The 24,087-nt window shown below is 39.6% G+C and overlaps 1 long non-coding RNA gene across 1 annotated transcript; it reads right to left on the bottom strand.

The window, feature by feature from the left end:
• Window positions 1-1,145: 1,145 nt before the first annotated feature.
• LOC113985270 lies at window positions 1,146-12,520 on the bottom strand. The gene is made up of 3 exons (XR_005564281.1): window positions 12,382-12,520; window positions 3,557-3,611; window positions 1,146-1,221 (listed from the first exon to the last, which is right to left on the bottom strand). It is a non-coding gene; the product is annotated as an uncharacterized LOC113985270 (long non-coding RNA).
• Window positions 12,521-24,087: the final 11,567 nt, after the last annotated feature.

Raw genomic sequence — 24,087 nt, 5'->3', positions numbered from 1 at the left:
TTGCTGTATTTTTACTCCTGAAGCAAATTTGAACCCCTCCATGGCTGAAAATGCAGTTTTGAGGCCTTTTATTGTGGGTTAGGAGCAACATCTAACTCTTGGTTCTTATCAGCTGCACTTAGCAGATTACTTTTCTAGCACCAAGTTATTCATTGAAAGAGTCAAACTTTTATACTGCACCTGATGTGAAACAGAGGAGACTTTTTGTCTGGAGAGATGGCCCAAATTCAACTATCTCAATAGCAGCTCCTGTCTGCTGCTCTCCCTGAGGAATGATGATGGAACACACATCAGTGTTGAGTTACACAACAGGAGCCCGATAAACCTTTCTACATTCTGTGATTTTCATACATTAATGAGAGGGTGATGATAAGGTGTTACATCATACATGTGCAAGACTGGGCACTGTTTGTTACGACAGAAGGACTAACTAGATTCATTAGAAACAATCTAACCTCTCCCTACAAGAAGAGTGAGTTCTTAATTAGTATGATGTGCCCAAGTTTCAGTCACCACCTTGTAGATTTACAGACCCTGATGCTTGTGCTGGTACAGTAGTAATTAAGATCCAGGCTTGCAAGCCAGGTAGTGTAACAAAGCCATACCACCTGCATGATGACCAAAAAAGGAAATTTATAGTACAAAATCACCAGAATTAGAGATCCATTTCTTTCATCATCTGCAAGTGGAGCTAATATGTCTGTGTACTTCTCTTTGAGTTTAACAAGTGACAAAAAATGGCCTGGAATGTATTTCAGCTGAAATAAGATGTGTTGGCAAGGTAGGCAACTTTTCTGTTTCTTACTCTTCATGGGATTCAACAAAGGGTTGGTAGCATCACATCCAGTTGTACTACTGTCCTTGGAGCTGGCTTTTCAAAAGCCAGTATTTACCAATGGGTGCTACTTTGAAGACTTATTAGACCTATGATGGTGAACTTTGCTCTTTTTTCCACACTGTGATTAGCTTTGCCAAACATCTGACTCTGATCTGACCTGTGAATCAGCCTGTTTGTACCATTTTTCAGAGGGGTGACCAACCCTCTTATGACTGATTCCAAATCAGCTTTAGTCTTCAGGTAGAGCACTAGTGCTTAGCATACTGCAATCTTACCAGGTACCCTAAAGGCTTTTTCTCTGGAAGATGTGCTGTCATGGGGCCACAAACTCACATCAGAAAAACATCCCTCTGCTCCTTCTGCAGGTGCATCGGTGGCATTCCCTGAGTGCGAGCAAAAAGAAATTGCACACGAGCAAAAATCTCACAAGGATGAGGGACTAGACTCTCTGAGCCAAGAAGCTTTCACATGAAAGAGGAAGCAGGGAGCAGTGGAGGGGAGGAGCACCAAATCCAGACGTTACCTCAGGCATTAACGCCCTGAGGGCAGCTAGAGGTACGTTAGTATGTTTATAGAGACAGATTAAAATCGGATTTCACACATTGTTATCTAGCACACCAAGGGTTATGAAAATCCTCCTTGACTGGTGAAAGCACAATAGAATAGTGGTTGGTTGCCCAGCAAACCTGAGGAAGCTTGGCTCTGGTCCATGCCAATAGACAATACAGAAACCACACAATGAACAATTGCTTTTGTACTGAACTCAGATCTTTCCCTCGCTGGGGAAATCTTCTCAAGTGAAGGAGGACAAGATCTGAAAGGTAAGCTTGTAGTTACACAGATCCACCCTATCTTTTACGTACACCTCAGTAAACTATTACTCAGACTGTGAAACCAGGCATTCACCTCCTGTGCCTTTTCACAGCAAGTGTTATTTGTACTCAATCACTTCTTTAAGCCTTTGAGCATTCTTCTTTTTTTATTCCCAGTGTCCTTCCAGGCAAGAGCAAGGATTGCATGTGCCTTGACCAGCTGCCAGCCCAGCCTCCTTGCTCTCTGAGATGCCTAGACCAGAGGCAGTCAGTGACCAGAATGTGGTTGGTGCTGAGCCCGAGCTAATGTTGCTGTGCCAAAGATAATAACACTTCTCTCCCAGCTGAGCTAATGGAAGCTTCATGGTGGCTCACAGAGTGGCCCAGGAAGACTCTCATCAGCCTGGAAAATACCATGTAGAAAAACCCAGTGTGGCTTTCAAAGAAGGAAAGAAATATATGTGCTTATAGGCAGAAGAACAGGGTCTTCACACGACACCTGTGAAGAATTTAGCAGGTATGATGTACACCAAGTAACTCTGTCTGTCTGAGCTCTGTCTTGCTCCAGCATTTCCTATTATCGACTACATTTAAAACATTCCAGCAGGCGGATCTGGGCACTCTCATTGATTCAGAAACTATTTCACTGTCTGGATCTCAGTTATGCAGGCTATCTGTGCTTGTAATTCTTGATCTGAAAATAATGTGGGACTTTGTTAAGATGTGATACCAGAAGGACATTCTCACATGATATCAGAAGGACATTCTCACACTAAAAACATTAGGACAGAAAGAGGTTTTAGCATCTGTCCTTCCTCCCATAGTTACAAGAGACATACACACTTATTTTTCAATTCCAGAAAATTATTAGCCATAATTAGTCATTTCAATGCTGTCTCCCAAAGGAGCACTTTTGGATGTTTTCCATTAAATAAAATGGTAATATTTCTCATTTATGTTTTTATGTCATTCCAGCTCAAGGAAACTCGTAACCATGAGTCTCACTGGGGCCAAAAGCAGGCATGACAATGTCTCGAACTTTAGGAACAATATTCATGTCCCATAGGCAAGAAAAAAGGAGCATGTTACTATCAAATTCCTGAGAGTTAACAAAATCATGAAAGCATGGAGATGTGTTTGCAGACAGTCAAATCACAAAGCTGAACTCACCTGAATCTTAGGGAACATTGGTGAAGCCAAGGGAAGCATTTACATATGGTCAGATGAACTGGAACACTGTATTCTAGCTATAAACTATCTGACTACACTTTAGCCAAAGTTTTATTATTAAGACAGTATCTTAACTGAATTTCCTTCCTGTTCTTGTGCTCTGAATAAGCCCATATATTAAACCCACTCTATACTGACTTCAAGTACATGGGACCCTTCTGTAAAGAAAATACAACAGGTCTGTGCATAGAAATTTGCAGCTCTGGCATATTAAAAGAAGGTCATAGAAGTGACTCCCCATAAGCCCCTGTCACTACCTGAGACCAATGCACTGTAAAGCATTTTATAGAAAAATTGTCAGGGGATTACACATCAAAATGTTAGTAAAATCATACAAAAGAAATCCTGGAAGAGGCCTCACAGGGTTATGTAGTCTGTCCTACTGCCCAAGATAGGACCAAGGCACTTAACCTTGACTGAGGCATCTCCAGTCTCTTCTCATGGTCTGTAAACTCCACAAGCAACTCTTCTTAATACTGGAAAGATTTTTCCTAATATCCAGTTTAGACACTCCCCTCTCCAGTTTGACCTATTACTTTTAGTCCTATCCAGCACAGACACAAGAAAAGAAGTTATTCCCTTTGCCTTTATAGCAACCTTTGTACATATTTAGATGAGCTGCCTAATTCTTTTTCCTGGGGACTATTTATCCAAAATTAATTCAACATTACATTACCTTTTTTCTAAACCTCCAATCATTTTTGCTGCTGTCCTGTTGACTTTCTCAGCCTCTGTAAAACCAGAGTAGGAAATGTAACACACTGGTTCACACAACCTAGGAGGACTTTTGACCTTTTTGAGATTAAATTATTATTGACTTATTTTCAATTTGTAACCTATTATCCATAGTGCCTCTGTGATCCTTTCATATGCCAACTTTTTTTTTTCATTCTTCAGAAACCATTCTGAAAATTTTCTCCTTTATTTTGAAAGTGTTGCAATAGATATACTAATTTAATTTCAGCCACATAATTTGCTTCCAACACACTAACCCATCTTTTTAATATAGGAGATGGAAACCACAAAAAAATCTGATATTTTTGCAGGAGGCTCAGCTTGGGCAAGGTTCTGTCACAGGCCACAGCTTTTGTACCAACATGTACAAATATATAAATATATATAAACAGTTAATTATCTTGAAGTTTGATAAATTGAAGCCCTCCAGGGTTAGATAAGCAGACTTTATATCTTTTGGAAGAGGGAATTTCCCAGCATCCCAGTATAACACACAACTGTTGCTTCTAGCTATGTTAGGGCCCAAAATAAAACTAATTAAAGACCAATGTAAGTAAAATTCTTCTAAAAAATAGCCAAAAATAGCCTAGCCTGAAAGAAGTGTGTTATTTTATTCTGCTCTTGAGTTTTGCGTGTATCTACAACAGATAGGCTATTATATGCTTGAAATAGAAGGAAAAAACATATTTAAAAGCTTTTTAAAAATTGATTTTTGTAATTTGCGCACATATTTACAATTATTTTAATTAATCAGCTGAGATTATCTACACATTATTGTTTATTCTCCCTGATCCAACCTTTGATTCACCCTTGTACTTGATCATATACTCATGTCTGCAATTGATGTACAGGAAATTGATGTGCTATTTGTAAAATTTTCTGAAGTACTTCAACATGAAGTTTTGAGTATTTGGAAAACATAATCCAGTAAGTTTCAACATGTGCTAATTGAAGTAACATTTCTCTGTGGACTGATTCTTCTGGAAGTACTACAGCTAATTGTCTCATTTTAACCTGTCTCATGCCAGACTAAGTATAAAATATTTCCCATTTCTCTGATATACCATTTTCACAACATCCTTTATTATGATCTGTGTCACTTCTGCACAAGCACTTCTTATTCATCCAGGTATGAAAATAATTAGCAATCACACTGCAATTTAGTACCAAGCTGATCTTTTCCTCTGTGACATTTTAGGTCTTTACTTTCCACCTCTTTACTTTCCTCTTACGGTAATTTTACCATTTTGTATAGCAGAACTAAGAATTTCCAGGTGCATTGTGTGTTAATATTGGTTATTAAATTATACTAAAAAATAGGGTTCTGTAAGTAACAAAAGGTTTCTTTAGAACAGTGCATCTCCAGTTTTTGGAAGCATAGACTATATCAAAATATCTGTTTAGTAATTTCACTTTGCAACTAGTTAGTGTCCACAGATTTCAATATGCAAACAAGCATATTTTACAATCCTGAAAGAAATATTCATGGACTTTAACTCATCTCAGGCAACTTCTTAATCTCTTCTTTTTATTTCTTTCTACACATGAGTTTTAAAAGATGTGAGGGGGAAGCAGAAGAGATCAGAGTGAAATCAAACCTTCAGCTTGAGTAGAATGTACTGAATTGCTTGTAACTTTTAGGTACAAAACAAAGATAAAGAATAAAACAAAGAGCAGGATCATAGCAAATATTCTCTAAGCTCTGAGGTCTCCAGTTCCTGAGTTTGAGAAGCAGAACTGAAATTATTGAAGTCTTTCTGTTCACTCTTTCAGAGATGGGAAAAGGTGTTAACTTGGCTCTTTTGTTTTGAGAGTATTTCCAGAGAAAGATGAAAACAGAAAAAAAGCCAACCAACTATAAGGACAATTTATCTGAACCCTGGTGAACACCAGAGCTGCAAATCGGTTCTTCTGTCTTTAGCAGTGTTTTAATACAGTGCTGATAAATGAGTTCCCTAACGATTTGCTCATTCCAGTACAAAGAACATTTAGGGTCAATAACAGGCAGAGTTAATTGCAGTAGGTCAAGTTTAGCAAACAGTTGCTCAAAGGCATCTCCAGAAACCTCTCAGTTGGAAAGGAAGTGCACAACAGAAATGTGCTATCTTACTTCTGTCTATCCTGACACACATTGTGTTTGAGGTGGAGCTTCATTCACTCCTAGAAAAGAGTCTTGACCTCAGAAGGTGATTTGGAAGATGAAAGAAATGGGAATCAATGAAGTTTAGTTGGACAGAGACCTGTCTCACACACATTATGTCTACAGGTTTAAACCCTTACTGAGAGATATTTGCATAGCAGGCAAGTATCAATCAATCTTCCTTCTCACCTTTCCTCTTTGATTCATTTTGTTCTCCCAGGTTTCAATAAGATAGAGCTTGAAACTGCTCCAATATGTTTTGGGAACTGCTTTGCTCACCAGTCACGACTTTCAAACTGAGACTGCAAGATCCAGAAGATCCCTGCTTTGCCTACTTCAGATCAACATCGTAAGCCTGAATCATCTGTCTGGTAGGAGCCATGTGATCCAAAGTGTCTCATTCTTCCAATCCCTTTTTGTTCTCCTTTCAATTTCTGAGAATTTGTTCCTGACTCGTATTTCCTCACAACTATGGACATCTTTTCATGGAAAGATGAACTTGAGCAGATCAGCATTTCCCATAAACAATAAAATAAGTAGTGTCAGATAATTCTGCGCTAGCTTTGTACGTGTTTCTCCTGATATCTCTTTTTGGATAAAAGATGTTATCCCTGTGACTCCTTGGAGAGAAGCTTTGTGTTTAGTTCATATAATTAGTTGGAGCATGGAAGCAGAATTTGGCCCATGCAGCTGAGTGGAAAGGAAGTCTGCAGCAAAATAATTGCTTCTCTTAAATAATGTGACTACAGCTTGGAATAAACAGTGCCTTCATTAACTGACAAGTCACACTTGTTCTTTCTCCTCAAACTTAAACAATGCCACAACGAAATATCCCTTATTGTCTTCTGCCTGCAAATTCCATGCAGAAAAGAGAAGTAGCAACAAATGGTGAACATACAGGTGAAGAAAAGCAGGGATTTTTTCTTTTTTTGATTGACAGCCTGGCAAGAGGCAGCGGCAGTGGCAGTGGCAGAGGAGGAAGAAGAGAAGGAAGTCTGGAAAGGGCAGCAAATCCTTGGGATTATGTTCATCCAGTTCCGAGCAGGACTTACCTAATAGTACAGGAAATGTATTATCTAAAAATCCCATTCATTACACATACCAAAATGAAGTTGCGTCAGTTCTGAAATTTGCCATACCACTATCCTGTACTCATTCAGAATAGCAATGACCTCAGCCATTTTTTAAGAAATAGCCATCGTGATGTTTTAAGAGTTGGCAAGAGATTTTTTGAAACCTTTCACTGTGGCAAATTTAAAGGAAAACTGGTTTACTTCAGAACACGCTAACCCTTCAATGTGTATTACAGCCACCTGAGCACTGGACAAAGTGGAAAATAAAAACAATTTTCAAGCCTTAATTTTTTAAGATAAATTGTACTAATGCTTGGCCACAGTTTTAATTATGTTTTCCTAGTTATCTATCCCTAGGAAATACCCCTACACTTGGTTACTCAGTCCTGGATTTCAGTTATTTATCCTGCTAAGTCCTATACTACAGGGGGAGAAAATAAAAAGAGGTTCTCTAAGTTTTGATTCCTACAGTTGGTTTCTCCCTTGATACTGCACAGAGGTGTTCTTAATGAACCACTGTGTGAAGCATAGATTAATGTTGTTTTATTCATTCAAGGAAATGGGCAACTCCATCTGCTCTGACTGAGATGAAGTGAAATGGTGAGAGCAAATCCATATTGCAAGACTATATTTTATATGGAGGGACTTGGAAGACGTAAAATACAAAAAGGATAACAAACCTGCAAAACCCCATGACAGTTATGAACTCTGCCTATTATAAACATCCATTAAGCCTTTTTTTTTTCCTTCTAGTCTCTGAACTCACCATGTACCACCTTGGTGAAGTGCAAGCACTTCATCAACATATTCTGACAGGGGAAAAATGAAAAAATAGGGGGCATGAAACAAAAATAAGTTTTCTACTTTGTACCCCTACCTTGTTTTAAGGAATTAAAAGACTAAGTAACATGTTTAATGTGTAAGGAAATAACTTATTTGACTGACCCCCCTTGAAATATGATAGATGTCAATTAGATGTATTCTAGCCTACAGGATGATACATTTTATTCATTCACTACCAAACAAACTCAAGAGTTGAGAAGATGTGAAAGAACACGTTTCACAAAGCTAGCACAATCCTATGTGAGACTACTCTTTCCTAACAACCTTACAATGTTACCAAACTGCCTAAGGTAAAGAATGAATATAAAGGGAGAATACACATTATGTTTCACTAAAGAGAGTAGATGTTAATTTAATTAAATAAAAAGGCTTCATAGTGCTTTCAAAGTAACCACAAATGTAAACACATTTAATCCCTGGGAAAATGTCTATTATAGTAGATGGTACAGCTCATCTGGTGAAACTGCGATGGAAACATGACCAGAGCCTTCACATGGCAGCAATACTGACCCAAATCCCTCTTTGCAAAGTAAGATTTCTTTTGACACCAGCTTCTGGTGTTTAAAATGACCCCACTCATGTCTCTGCCACGACCACAGCTCACTGCCATTGTAATGCTTGGTAAAAACAGTCTCTCCTCAGTTACATGAGGCAAGTCCTACACGTTAAAAGTTGGTTCTAATTAGCTCTTATGTGTCTGAAAGCCAAATATGACTATATATCTGTAACAGAGTAATGATAGTTTTGTATGCCACGGAGCCAAACTGGTTCTAGAAATCTGGTAAATGTCCTTCAAGTTATATTCCAGTTGAGCAAAAATGATCCAACAATACCTGGATGAAACAATGCACCAACATAATACATTTAAACTCCATTAAGTATTAAAATCCTTTGTTATGGTTACAATACCTTTACTTAACGAGCCCCCTTTGTACGGATTTAAGTAGGACTTATTAAGGAAGACCACAAGGGGAAACATAAATGTGACTGGGACAATCAGCCACAGCTTTTACTCAGGTGTTCCCTTTCCCTTCTTTCTCTAAAACATTTTTAGTGTGATCAGCAAGGACCAGATTTCATTATCTTTACTACTGCCATCTCTAATTTGGTTGGTCCTACAGATTTTTTCAGCTGCAGAAAATAAATATTTCACAAGGTGCTCTGTACCCCTGCAGGGTCAGAAATGTAGCACTCTGCCTGCTTACACCCTTCCAGAAAGCTTTAAAAGTGCATGTGGACTTGCCTACACACACACATAATTGTGCTTATTCCCATAGCAGAATATAAGAAAAAGAGTTATTTTTCTGCCACTTCTTTAAGTTAAATCAGTAAAGTCACATGTGTCTATGGAATGTTAGGAAGAAAAACATGTCGATGGCTAATAAAGCTCTTTAAGAACAGAAAAATATCCATTAAGAACTAACTACAGTGATTAGTAACAACCATATTGAAATTACTAGGATTTTCTGACAAGCAAACAAGGAAAGGCAGTTGTAGATCATCTTCAGCACTTTCAAAGTGAATGATGGACAGCAAATTGTCATTACTATTTTCTGCACTGCATCACTTACAGTGGGCTTCTTCTGCATGAGGACGTTAAAGGGTAGTGGACCTCAGCACCCTCAGCAAATCTACTCCTGGTCATCCAACAGCGCATGGGACTATCAAATATACATGCTTTCTAATGCCTTTCTAATAGAATAGAATCATTAGGGTTGGAAAAGACCCTTAAGGTCATTGCAATCCAGCCATTAACCTCACATTGCCAAGGCTGCAACTAAACCATCGCTGTAAGTGCCACACCTACACATGGTTTCTAAAAGTCCTCCAGGGTCCATGACCCAATCACTCCCCCGGGAAGCCTATTCCAATGCTTGATAACCCTTTTGGTGAAGAAATTTTTCTTAATATCCAATCTAAACCTCCCCTGGTGCAACTTGAGGTTGTTTCCTCTTGTCCTGTCTCTTGTTACCTGGGAGGAGAGACCGACCCCCACCCAGCTACAACCTCCTGTCAGGGAGTTGTAGAGAGTGAGAAGGTCCCCCCTGACCCTCATTTTCTTCAGGCTAAACATCCCCAGCTCCCTCAGTTGCTCTTCATAGGACTTGTGCTCCAGATCCTCTCCCAGCTCCGTTCCCTTCTCTGGACACCTCCAGCCCCTCAATGTCCTTCTTGAAGTGAGGGGCCCAAAACACAGGATTTGGGGTGTGGCCTCACCAGTGCCCAGCACAGGGGGACAATCCCTGCCCTGGTCCTGCTGCCACACTATTGCTGATCCAAGCCAGGTGCCATTGGCCTCTTGCCCCCCTGGGCACACCTGGGCTCACGTCCAGCTGCTGTCACCAGCACCCCCAGGGCTTTCCCAGACGGGCACTTTCCAGCCCCTCTGCCCCAGCCTGGAGCTGCAGGGGGTTGTTGTGACCCAAGGGCAGGACCCAGAACTTGGCCTAGATGAACCTCATCCCGCTAGCCTTGGCCCAACAATCCAGCCTCTCCAGATCCCTCTGCAGAGCCTTCCTGCCCTCCAGCAGATCAACAACTCCTGCCCAGCTTGGTAAACTGACTGAGTGCCGTCGATCCCCTCATCCAAATCATGGATAAAGAATTAAACAGGACTGGCCCCAATACTGAACCCTGGGGAACACCACTACTGACCAGCTGCCAAGTGGATTCAACTCCATTTCCCACTCTCTTGGCCTGACCATCCAGATAGTTTTTCACCCAGCAAACTATACACCCATGCAAGCCATGAGCACCAGTTACTCCAGGAGAATGTCATGGGAAACAGAGTCAAAGGCTTTACTAAAGTCCAGGTAGGCAATATCCACAGCTTTTCCCTCATCCACTCAGTGGGTCATCTTGTCACAGAACGAGGTCAGGTCAGTCAAGCAGGACTTACCTTTTATAAACCCTGGGCTGGTTGAGTGTGATGCCCAGTTGTCCTATATGAGTTATGGGATGGCACTCAAGATGATCTGCTCCATAATATGGTGTTTTGGACTCTCTTATAAGCTGGGCAGCACAAATTTAGGCACTTTTTCAGCACCAGAGATAAAAAGCAATGAATACTGAGAAATGACCCTTTTCCAACAAGTTAAATTTTCTATTTGATCATGCTCTGAACTAAGTGTAGCACAACTATTCCACCCTTCCCTGGAGGCAAGGAATTTAATGCTTCCTTTTGTCAAGTTTGATAAATGTCCATGTAAATCAGATTGGATGCCATCACATTGAGGGAAGTATTAATTGTCCTTTTCCTTTGAATTGGGACATTTTGCGCTCTGCAGTAAATGCAGTAAAGCATTATTAGTGGAAGGGGGGACTGGGCACGGTTTCCTGAGGACTTGAGAGTCCTGAACTGATCTGAAGTCATGCTGAACTTCAAAAAAAAAAAAAAATTGAGAAGGAAAAGGAAAAAAGGGAATGAAAAAAGGAAAATAATAAATGATAAAAAGAGGAGAAAGTAAGAGCAAGGGACAATAGTGAGGAAAGGGATAAAGGGTAAGACAAAGTGAGGAAAGAAGATAAAAGGAAAGCAGGGAAATAGAGGGGGGAAGCAAGAAAGAGAGAAAAGGAATGTTAAAAGATGTTACAATTGGCATTTCAAGAGCATTCTTCACAAATTAACCATATAAGGACATGAGGGACATCCCCATATAAGGGGAGGAAAGCAGTGAAGTGAGACTTGTACAACTGAATCTAGATTTACCTTCTCCCACTCCTACTAATTTTCTTTTGTTCAAAGTATGGGGAAAAATGATCATACCAAAAATAAGCGAAACTTGCAACTGGCATGTACTGGTATGATGAAATGGCCACGGCAACATTCACTGGAATCCTATAATTTCACATTGTGTTGAGGAGGTGTAAAATAATAGCGCAGACCTGGCATAATTATGACAATTGTTACTTCAGTCAAGTATTAATTCTGAGGTTTTTCACAAGGCTTTATTTTTTGAGCAGTGAGTAATGCCCCAGACCATACAACTCCTCTGTCTCCATCACCTCGTTAGACCAAAATTGCTGTTAGGACACAGTTTATATTTAACAATAATAATGTATATAGTCACAGGATTCCATGAATGAACATGGGCAGACAAAGTTTTCCCTACAATCATGCTTGCCTGGGCAAAGAACCTTAATGTAATAGAGCTACGTGAAATTCCTGTGCTACGTGTTGCTTGAAAGCCTTTTTTTTTCAGCATAGAAAAGATGGCATGTGTAGATAGATATTTTTCAAACATACCCTCATTAAGACACCAAGAGTTAGCTGGAAATGGTTTCCCTCCCTTTATTCATCATCTGTTATCGTGGTATTTCGCCCAAACCCCAGAAGACTGAGGAGTAGTGTTGGAAAATTCCCCTCCCCTTAAAGGTGTAGATTTCACTCTCTGCCAAATAAAATTAAAAACTAGTAATAATTTTTTTAAAAAGCAGCTTCATTCCTCACCCTGTACATCTGGATTGAGGATATTGGCAAATACTTCATAGGGATGCCAGTAGCCTGCTATTATATTCACAACAGCTGGAATTGCAGACCCTAATTTGGAGTAATAATGTAATACCATAAAGGCTTGTTTGGGTTTGGTTACTGCGCTTCACCTTTCACAACATCTGTCCCCACCCACACAGGAACAGTTTCATCTTACAAAAATGGGGGTAAGCCCTATTATCTGTATCATGGTGTCAGTAGACATGTGCATGACTTACATTTCCAGGTTATGTTCCGGCAATAGTCCTTCCAGATGAAGTCCTGTCCCCTTCAAGGCCTAGCTGTAACTGCAGCAGCTCGCTTGTTAGGTCTCTTAGTTTCCCTTCTAAGACCAGCTCTGTTCCTTGGCATCACTTCTCCTCTGTGGCCCTGAGCTCCTTTCAATGGTTTGCTTTGCTACCCCAGTGGCCTCCATCCCTCCAGCACTAACTGACCCACAGTGACAGCAGACACGATCCTCCAGCATGGGGACCATGTCTAACATGGCAGAGCAAACCCTTCTGATCTCAACATCACTTTCTTAACAAGCGGCCCTTTAGCACTTGAAAAAAGGCCCAAACATTAAAAACAAACAAACAAATATCTTCCTTGAAATGTTAATAGCTCACTTGGTGGTGGTGACAGATGTCAGGTTGACACCACAGGAGCAGACAGCTCTCAGTGATGCATGCACAGGTTCTGGTTAGGCACTGATAGTCCTGTTTGCCTGCTGTGCCACCCGCAGACCTCCCCTCATGAATACAACGTGGTGCTGAAGCCATCACCTGCAGAGACCACCTTGAAGGGCAGTGTAATCCCCATGCCAAATTAATGCTTAGGTTCCGAGCTGACACTGACAAGAGAGGTGCCAGTCTTGATGGTCTTTTTAATGTAGATACCTGCCACCCACTGAGAGCCAGACTGAGAGACCATCAATTCACGAATTTATTCTATTTATTTTATGACATCACATCAATTAAACTTCTATTCCAAAACCTCGGGTTGTAGCTGCAAATACCTCCAGGCAATACCTTCGCATTTAAATTAAAAAAATACCTCACTTCATCTGGCTACTTCTGTTCCTCCTTTCTCCTCATTGTAGCTCGGAAATGACATACAACAGATGAAGGAGTGTGGAAACAAACTTAAAATCTCCATTTTAGACGTTATCCCAGCAGGTGTGCATGTTTTTCTTGGAATTTATGAGAAGTAGTAAATAGTGCTAACTCAGCTCTGCCCATCTTGCTGCAAACTGTGGCCAGCTTATAAACACCATCCCATTGCCACTGGTGGCAGTGGACATGACTATCAGAATCCACTATGGCAGACTCTAAAGATCTAACACGTTCTAGTATTTCCTCCCATTAATGCTTTAAAATTGTCATAAAACCTTTTTTTTTATTTTATCTGTTTGAATTAGCAATCAGCAGAGAAAATCTCATGGCAAAGAAGTGGTTTGGGCCCCTTTCTGTTCAGATGCGAATCACTTGGCCCAAATAAGCAGCCTGTCACTACTGAATTTCATTACTCATTTCCTGTCATTAAATTAGACGAGATTAATAAATAGAAACTGAGAGGCAGTTGGACAAATTCATCTCTCCAGTGAAACTCCTCCCCAAACAAAACTGTGAAGGGAGCCTAGTCATTCACTGTATGTACTATGGGGTGTTTCTTGTTCCTTGTAGATGCTCAGGTATAGTGGGATTGTTTTTCCTCATTTGTTTTGATGGGGTTTTTTAACCCCATTTGTCCCAGACAGACAACTCAGGCATACACCTGATGGAAAGTACTGCTAGATACCAGTCAGGTTTTGAAACAAATGGGAAGAGAATCCAGTCAAACAGCAGAAGTGAGACTGGTTGATGACATTTCAATGAGATATGATAGTCACACTGTCCTAATGAGGCCAGAGAGAAGAAGATGCTCCCAAAGAGAAGCACCAAGCAGCCTACACAGCCTTCAAAGCTGTTTTCTCTGCAAAAGTATCCTATTCCACATGTCCCACTAGTGCCCATTCTTCTGAGGTGCTGCCCTGAAACTGTCCCCACATCACAGTCTCCCCAGATTCCTCCATGAGATTAGACTGGTTGAGCAAAGTGAGTATGTGAGAAAAGCTGAAAGAGAAATTAAAGTCAGGCTGCAGTTGATACTTTGCCCTGAATCTGATCCTGTAGTGCCTGGGCATGGTGAGACAGATGAGACTGTTATTGTAGTGGGAGCTGGCACCAGCCCCTGTATGTAAGTTGCTTAATGCTTTCCATCCTAAGATTATTTCAATCAATTTTTGAATAATGTTAACACCTCTATTGTTTGTCTTTGAAATCTGGCAGAAGAGGGGGTTGCCTGAGGGCCAATGTCATGCCTTTCACTGGTACTGTTAATAAATTCAGATTTGAACAAGTAACAGATGCGTTGAAAATCACAAATTTTTAACTGTATTTTTCAGAACCCAGAGTTATATTGGCAGCTAACAAACACCCGCAGAGGTTTGATATGTCTGCCTTCATGCTACACCCTGAACATTTCCTTCAATGGCTGTGCCTTGTGCTGGTATAGACAAAATGCCTCTGCTAGTCCACCAAGAGGACTCAGTGTAATAGGCACAGAATTACAACAGCCAGTGTGGAGTCGTGGGATGAAAGATCCAGAATGTGGGAGTAGTCAACAAAGAGAGAAGAATTAAATGAAAAGAAGAGGAAGGGTTGTGGGCAAATATGTAATGAAGATACCACTTAAAAGTAAAATTAACTCTAAGAAATAAAACTCACTATATAACTCCTTCAAATGTCCAGTTCACACAGGGAATGATGTTTTTTTAATGAACTGAACAGCCTCTTGCTGTTTGATGACACTTGTTTGAAAATTGCTTGCACTGTTATGCCTGGAGGTCAAATTTTATCATGGAGAATGATAAAGAACTGTTGGAGTAGAGCTCTTTTGTTACACTGATTAATTAAATGTCTGCAACTAATGTGAAATTACCTACATGTAGCCAATGATAGTAGGCTGTTGTTTTACTTTCCGTCTGAAGGTAAAGAAACAACAAATCTTCAATTGGCTTTTGTAAAGCTATGTATTGCAGACCTTAATGGTTGGAAAACATCTATATTTTGCCACAGGAGTCCTGTGTTGAGCTGGAAAACAAGATAGCTCCTAGTGCCCCTGAAGATGTGGCAACTTGAACCTAATACACCAAATTAATTTGGACATAATACACCAAATGTTGAAGAAAAAAAGAAAAGAAGAAGGGCAGGGCAGGGCAGGGCAGGGCAGGGCGGGGCGGGGAAGGGAAGGGAAGGGCGGGGAAGGGAAGGGAAGGGAAGGGAAGGGAAGGGAAGGGAAGGGAAGGGAAGGGAAGGGAAGGGAAGGGAAAAGACAGCATTTCTCCTTAGGTCATGAATGTGGTCATAGTTACCTTCATTGGTTTACATTTTTGTGCTTAAAGTAGACCATCAAAACAGCAACAGAGAGAGAGAGAAAGGAAGAGAGCAGCACAAGGTAACTGGAAAGCAGTGAACTGTGGAGAGGTCCCATTGCTGATGGAAGGTGGAGGCAATGGCAAATCCACAAGGTGTCATGAACAATGCCTAAGAAAAGCCTAGGCTTACGAAAATAGGAAGCAGGGTTGAAATCTGGTCTGCTCTGAATTAGGCAGAACTGCTGCTTTTAGCTCAAACAGCCATGTAGCTGAACATCCCTGCACAGCCCTGGCGATTCACATTCACCTTCAGTCTGCATGCAGTTTTCTATCCTTTGTCTCCCCAACATCTGAACAAGCGCTGTGGTTGTGCTCAGAGCGCTCCCAGGCCCAGCACTCTGGCAGGTAGAGCTGGTCTGCTACTGTCTTCAAAACTCGGGAGCTCCAGGGCTTCAACTGCGTGGTGCCGACTGCAGAGTCAGTTATGGAGTTGCTGTAACAGAAGTTATAATAATTGAGTGCTACATCTGGCTCAGCTGAGGTCTCTAGGTATGATGATAGCCTGCAGGAAGGCTTTGCAGTTGTTCAGCAGGGGCTGAACACAAAACACTCCAACAAGGCAGAAGTAGCAGTGGCCTGCTTTGGCAGGGGAGAGGAAAACACTATTCCTGTGGTTTCCATGTCATTTCTACACCCATTTTTATAAATATTCTCTAACTCAGTGTGATCCATCAGCACAGATTCAAAGGCCATCTTGTCAGGACTTCTGAACTTGCAGAGTTTATCTAACAAAAGGGAGGAATTCTGCAAATAAGGGCCTGGAAATTAAGAATTCCTATTCTGGCTGAGATTTAGGATTACCTCTGAGATTACTGTTTACTCATTTCCCAGCAATGCTTATAGATTAATTATTTCAAGACAACATTCCAAACTTTTTTCACAAGAGGCCCTGTTAATGTGACCTTCCTTAACTACTCTTTTGGTCAGCATACCCCAAATAAAGGCTGCACTAATATTTGAGGAGGCACAGGAAAGCTCTTTTGATATCTAAAATCCCATAGTTCTTATAAGAGACTAGGAGAAGATAATATTCATGTCCCACTCAAACGTCTCTTGAAGCACTGGATTTTAATTCTGCTGCAGATTTTGATGGGCGTTAGGTTCTCTTACTGTGCGTATTTTCATGAAACATTATTGAGTACTGACATACGGTATTGAAATGCTTTTCAATACCATCCCATTTTCATAACTAATAAATTTATAGTATCTAGAGGGTATATAGGACCATCAAAGCTAATGGAAGCCATTCTTTGGACTTTAATGCAAACTCACGTTACAATCTCCAAGTTATATTTTATGTCTGCGCAGTATTTTGGAAGTTCCTAGAAAGAAGGTGTTCCAGAAAGAGGAAAAATCACTGCAAGGTGTAGCTGTTCCACCAGGATAAATTATTCTTCAAGAATAGAATGTATTATGTAATTCTTATAAATTGTGTACAAGACTTCAAAAAAATCAACAAAACCCAATTTGTTAAAATACATGTTAATCACAGTTTCACAACCTAACAAAACAGCAACTTATATGATTTTCAGTTAATACTTTCCATTTAAAAGTCAGAGCATAACAGGAGAACTGAATCAGTTATGACACGGAAATAATGCTCAGATAAATATATTTAACTTAAAGGAAAGGCTTGTTCATCTCTGCATTAAACGTGGAATGATTAATACCTCAGCTATTGTTTTAATACCTAAAGGGCAACAACTACTATTTTCCCACTGAACTCCAGCACTGACTCAGCGTGCGGTTGTATGAGGTGTTCGTCTTTGGATGTGTCAACTGAAAAGAGAGACTCCTGCAACTGCAGCTCAGCTCTGAAGTCAGAGCAAATGGAAAGAGGCACGTAGTCAGGACCTGACGATGCTGGCATAAATATTTTTTTTTTCTGTCAGTCTGCTTTCCCATTAAATGTCAGTTTGGTTTTAAGATTTTATTATTTAATCATACATTACAGTCACACCTGTTAATCTTACTGTATACTGCTAGGTGTGTGGTACACAGGGGGAAGCCAGGAAAACCTCACAATGGATGCTTTCTAGGTGCGGACGTGCAGTTTACACAAGTACAGTTTAGCATTTTGGATCGTAAAAGCTAAAGTTCATTTAAAGTGGATTGACTGAGAGAAAGGACTTTCAGCTCTCTCCAGTACACATTGGTTGCTGTGGTAAATGTTTCTCTACCACAAGATGCAGTCCCAGACATGAGGTTTCATAACCCTTTGCCAACCCTTTCTCACTAACCAGATCAGTCCCGAGTCCTTTCCTTCTACACGCACTTTTAATCTTGGATTTTCAGTTGCTTAAAACTGTCCCAAACCAATCCACTTTGGGTTGAAACACCCTGTGCCCACTTTCTACAAGAAAAGAATTTCTTCCTTAGCTTAGTTTCAGTCTGAGAAAATCTCATTTATGTATATCAGCACTCTCAAATCACATGCCTCTCATACGTTCCAAGTAAGGTCTTGCACTCACATAGCTAAAAATCACCACCAAAGCTGTACCTTTTGCATGTGGACACATGTAAACATTCCTGAGTCTCCTAGCGACATAAATAATGCTATCAAATAATAGAATTATAGCTGCAATTATAGCAACAAATAGCAAATATAGCTGCAAATATAGCAACAAGGGCATCTCAAGAAAATGGTGTAACTGATATCCACCCTAATGGGACAGAAGCTAGGAATAAAAGAATAACATAGATTGAGCCATGTGGGAATTTCCATCAGGTTCTCAAAAGTGGAGTGAACATAAACCCTACACCTTGGCTGTTTACTTCAAAGAGGGTCTCTCTAGACAGAAGAGTTTCCTGTTTCTCCCCAGATTTACTATTATTTGCAAATAGATAGATCTAGATATACACATATATAATGTATATTTCAAGTACAGGCATATGTACATATATGGGTATTTATATTATATGCATGTAAAATATATATTAAACATCTTTTTGCTATTACATATGAAGTATAACCTATTTATAGACAGGTATATATGAATAATCACCTTTTTTTTTTTAATGCACTGGTCCCATAAATTCAGAGGATTAGGACTCAGCAACCAAAAGTATAGCATTCCATTCCATGCCCAGATCTCCCTGTGATAAGTGGGCTTCACAATAAAGTTGAGCTTTTCCCCGGCAAGAGACAGCTTAAAATGCTGAACATGGATTTTTTTTCTCTAGCCAGACCACAAAACCCTTTCTCAAGGAAGAATGACCTCATATCTTATTAACCCAAGCACAAAGTGAGTGAGCTCACACACACACACATCCCCTAGCATACACATGTACATGCAACCACACAGCCAAGCAAAAGCTAAAAGACAGACTTCTAGAAGTAGGACTTTAAAGGAAAAGTACCTAAACATAGATTTTAAGTTTCTTTCTGAAAGTAATGCTTAACAATGGTTCTTCTAGAGCTTTGAAAATTACATTAAGAATTTGCAGACTTATTTTATACCTTTCATTTTTCCTTCTCTTATTTGAATCTAATAGGCAAATAATTAAAAAAAAAATCCATATTTTTCTTCTCTTTGGATTGCTTAGAGGCGAAAAGCAATTTGATAATTTTTTTTATAAATACTCCCATAGGACAGAATACACAGAAACCATTCAGGACAAGAAGCACTAAAGCTGCAGAGAAAACCTGCAGAACAGCAGTGAGTAGCTGGACAATGCTATGGAAATGAAATCCTATAAAAGTCTGAGGAAAAGAAATCATACTTCTGCGTATCCTTGCATGGTGTATTTGCACTCCTAATTGTGATTGCCCTGTATTAATAATGACACTGTAGAAGTGGAAAAGACAGAGATTATAACTATTCTGATAAAAATAAAGCAAGGCTTGCACAGGAAGAGAAAGGAAATGGACTACAACTTCATGCTGGAAAAAAAAAGATGACAGAGGAGAAATATAGTAGCATCTACAAAATTGTGAATGGCAAAGGGAAGATGAGCAGAAAATTTCTATTCCTTATTTCTCATAACACAAAAAATTAGGGAGAATTCGGTTCCCTCCATATCAAAAACAAACACAAAGAAGTACTTTTTTCAGACAACGCAATAATTAAATTGTGAAAGACCACCACAGGATGTTGTGGAGGCCAGCACTATAACTGAGCTCAGGAAAGGTTTTAGCAAAACTCAGGAAGAATAAGTTTATTGGTGGCTATTCAAAATGATCCTCCAGTCATTCTTTAAATCAGCGACTACTGAGAGACAGGAGAATTTAACTGGAGGAGATGATTCACTTCATATTAACCTCTGTGTTTTCTTCTGGCCCTTGCCACAGGCCAGTTGCACCTTGATTCTGATTTAATATGGTTATTCTTAGGCTCTCTGAAGCCTTTAGATATCAAGACATGTGTAAGTGTAGGTCCTATGAAATAATAAACATACACAGAGAACTACGACGTTTGCCTCTCATACGTGCTGCAATATAATATCCACAAATTGATGAAGTGACCGTACATGTTAACATGACTCAGTAAAAGACATATGATACGGGGTCATTTTCCCCCTTTATCTCTACACAGTTTCACAGTTCCCTTACTTTTGGTATGTGCAACCGTTTTAATGTCTGAATGCCCATTTTAAAAGGACTACTTGCTGGCTCAATGCTAGGCCTGTGCACAGGGTTGTTTGTATCATTGATTCCAGGAGTTGGATTTTTCATAAAATGAAGAAATATGTATTGCAGACTGGTGCAGGGCATTGTGTGACTTCAGTGTTTGTTGAAGAAGCTAATCCCGCCTGAGGCCAGACAAGTGCTACAAGTTTTCCAAGTCATCCTGCTCTGCCTTTCATCCCTGATAAAGGTTCCAGCCCATTTAATATATTAGCCCCTGTTGTGCTTGGTTCTGAACCAGAAAAGCTCAGCAGTCTTTCCTTAACTTAAGCACTTGGGCACTTTCTGTGAAGTTGGGCTATTTGTTCTTACTACGTGCTTTGTTTTCTCGTAGGTTTAGTGCACAAATCTGGCTTTCAGCACACTTTCTATTCCCCTTCCCCCCATGACTTCAAAGTATGGATTTTGTAGCAGCTGTATCTTTATTATTCATTAGGTATCAAGATGAAGAAACCAAGCTCATGTCAACTTAGGATATTAGCCCAAATCTCATGAGATGAAGAATCAGCCAGGGCATAACTGAAAGGGCACTGTCCCAAACTCATAAATCATTCCTAACAAACCCCACTGCAGTTTTCTTAGGATTGCCATAAATTTTCAAGGATCAACATTACTTTTGGAGTGCAGGCTACCTAAGCAAGGATCTCATATGAAAACCGGGAGTGATAAGTGTAATTTGTAAATTGGTTTCCTTTGAACTTTTGGCAGCACGTTATTCTGTTTGCGATCTCCCCGTTTGCATTGTTATGTGAAATGTTGGTAAGTTTTCTGCCAGCCTGTAATCCATAGTAGCTGCTCATATTTAAAACATGTCACACTCTTGACATGTTGGGAAGTATCACAGCCCAGTATGACATATGGCTTTCAAATTTTTATTTTGCAACAAGAGGACCAACAGCCTAGATAGGCAAAAGTGACTTTGGTTATTAGAGTTTGGACATGAACTTGGCTTGCTAAAGCCACAGAAATACAAGAGCCTCCTTTCATGCTCTTAATGAAATCATTAATTATTTCAGCAGCTCAAACTATACATCTCCAAACACTTTCCATTACTTTGCAAAAGGGTAGTCACATAGAAATTTTAGAAAAAATATATTCTTCAATTTTGAATTCATAAATTCTAATCATAATTAGATTTTTGGTTTCAGGCATTTGAACAGTGATTTTCTCTCATCCTCTTATTCTGCCATACTGTGACTGAAGATTCTGGTGGAAAAAAAATTAAACTGAACAATATATCCGTGTACTGTTGCCTTGTTGCAACTTAAATGAACTTCCTGAGCCTAAAAATTGGCCATGCTTCTGATTAGCAAAGAAACCATCTCCATAGACTTCTTCTTTATAGCCAAGCATTTACTGTACCTTACTGCGACCCTTTGCTATATTTCCTATGGTCACTAAATAGATGTTTTGATTAAATAATCAACCTGTTGGCAATATCATAAATAATAATTAAATTATTTATCTTTCACAATTTAAGTAGGCACAGCTTCGTCTTTTAAAACAGTCTCCATTACAGAAATGAGCTTTTATATATGATAAATAAAACCAGATCTCAACTGCCAAAATCAAAAGAGGTCTTGGTGAAAACTGTTTCCAATCACAGAACTACGATAATGCTGTCTGTGCTGTAGTACACTTAGGGAGAGAGAGAACTTCTGAAGTAAAGCAAAGACTGACATTCAGACTAGTTTTGTTAATCTTCCACGTAAAATATAGAATTTAATTCTTTATTCTAAAAAGGCCAACTCCACTGGTACTACTTGTTTCAGTAAGCAGTCATTCATTGTCTTTCCCACATGACTGAAAATGGAGCCTGTGTGTTCTGTGACGGCATAAAAAGAATAAAAAACTCATAGTAGCATGACAGATAATTCAAAATAAACAAGATGATACAAATAAATCAAAATTGCATTATTTCTATTGCTTTTTTATGGCCAAGCACTGTATTCACATGCCTTGTCACAAGATAATGAAACCTATAATGAAACTTCTGCAAAACAGACTGGGAAAAAAATCCCAGTATTCCTTCACACAGCAGTGTTTTCACGGAACTTCATATATTGAATTTTTGGACTTAAAGGTGTGATTGCATAATTTATTAAGTGCTTGCAGCAAGACCCTGGAAATAACAACAGAAATGCAGAAAAACTTTATATATGTCCCTTGAACAGTATTCTTAGGAAACCTTGCAGTTATTATCATAATTATAAATTAAGCAATCTGCTTTAACTGGGATTTGAGAGAGTGGTTTCAGGTCAGTGAACTGGGTGGTTTGGTTCTTTGGAGCAACTTGAAAGACTCCCTATGAATTACTTAAGCAGGTAATGTAAAACCAGATGCTTCTAAAGCAGCTGCGATAGCAGAGGGCTACAATCAAACTGTGCACAAAAATAAGGAAGCCGGCATAAATCAACTGTAGGACGTAAACTTACTACACAAGTGAGACATCCACAAAGGGCAATGACAGACTTGAGGGAATAAAAAAAAAAGGACAGAAAATACATATTTTTCATACTAAGGTGAAAGTTCAGGAACAGGAAGACTGAAATATGCTTTGTTGTAACCCAACTGAAGTTGATTGAAGTTCGTTATAAGAACTACAATATACAGGTAAAGTGACATACCTGTGAACTTTGCATTTGGCAAAATATTTCTTGGATTTTGGGGCTCTCAAACCATGACACTACACTAATGGGATGAAATAAGACAGAGAAAGTCACAACATTGTTTTGAACCTGTTGTAGTTCTTGTCTTTAAGCAACCCATATTTGACAACATTCTTATTTTCTTTCCACCCCTCAAAGGAGGTTGTGTGCCTTTTACAACACAAAAAAAAAAAACCAAAACCAACACCCTAGAATCCTTCTCACTAATATTATTCACAGCTGTCTCTAGTTTGACTTCTAGCCTCTTCTTTTGGCTAATGCAGCTCTCAGATAAGTTTCCAACCTCTTTCTCTCGGCTAAGACCCAAATCTCCTCCTCTATCCACATCCTCATAAACTGCTCATTTCTTCTGTTCAGCAACACCCTGTTTAAATTTCATGTTGCACTGGGCACTGTGTTTCATTAGCTTTCTTTACTTGGTCATTTAGAACCTTATCCAGATGATCTCTGCTCTTTTCCCCCCTTCCCTTTCTTTGGCTTTACTCTGTGCTATCCTTAACCCTTCCTTTGTGATTATCACGTGTTTGCATTACCATAACAGCCAAGAGCTTAACTATGGACTGAGACCAACAGTATGAGGCCTCACAAAACACAGAACCTTTGTTCACTCTCAGACTACTTTTAGAATGATGATACGTGAAATTGCCTCCATCCAGTTCCATCCTTCATTCAATCTCTCACTTGTACAGGCTTGAAATTAAGTTTAACACAATATCTCAGCTGAGCTCCAAATCCACACACTTTTTTTCCCTGTTTCTCCCTGACGATAAGAGTCTTTTCAAACACACAGTCTCTTGGGTCTATGGTTGTGAACTTTCCTTTTTTGGGGGGGTGTGTACGTGTGTGGATTGAGATATTTTGGTGCTTCCAACACTTGTTTTACACTCAATGTTTTCCTCTTTTGACATCTTCAGAAGGTGTCCTGAATACAAAAGCTTTCATCTGGGTGCTTCACCCCTGTGTCTTAATCCTCAGCCACTGCAAGCTGGTTATCACCTGCTCTGTTCAGAGTATTGCCCAAATCATCCCCTCTGAAATTTTTTTCAGTGAATTGTAATTTATACCATTTACGGCCTTCTGCTTCCTCCCCCTTCTTTCCTAAAACTACAAACAAACAAAGACATAAACAAGCCCAACCTGAAACAATCAACCAAAAATCCCTTATATCCCT

This window comes from Pipra filicauda, unplaced genomic scaffold (assembly GCF_003945595.2).
Source record: "Pipra filicauda isolate LSUMZ 115617 unplaced genomic scaffold, ASM394559v2 scaffold300_size901280_pilon, whole genome shotgun sequence".
NCBI lineage: Eukaryota > Metazoa > Chordata > Aves > Passeriformes > Pipridae > Pipra > Pipra filicauda.
The sequence above is the reverse complement of the archived record's forward strand: the minus strand, read 5'-3'. Positions and strand labels throughout refer to the sequence as shown.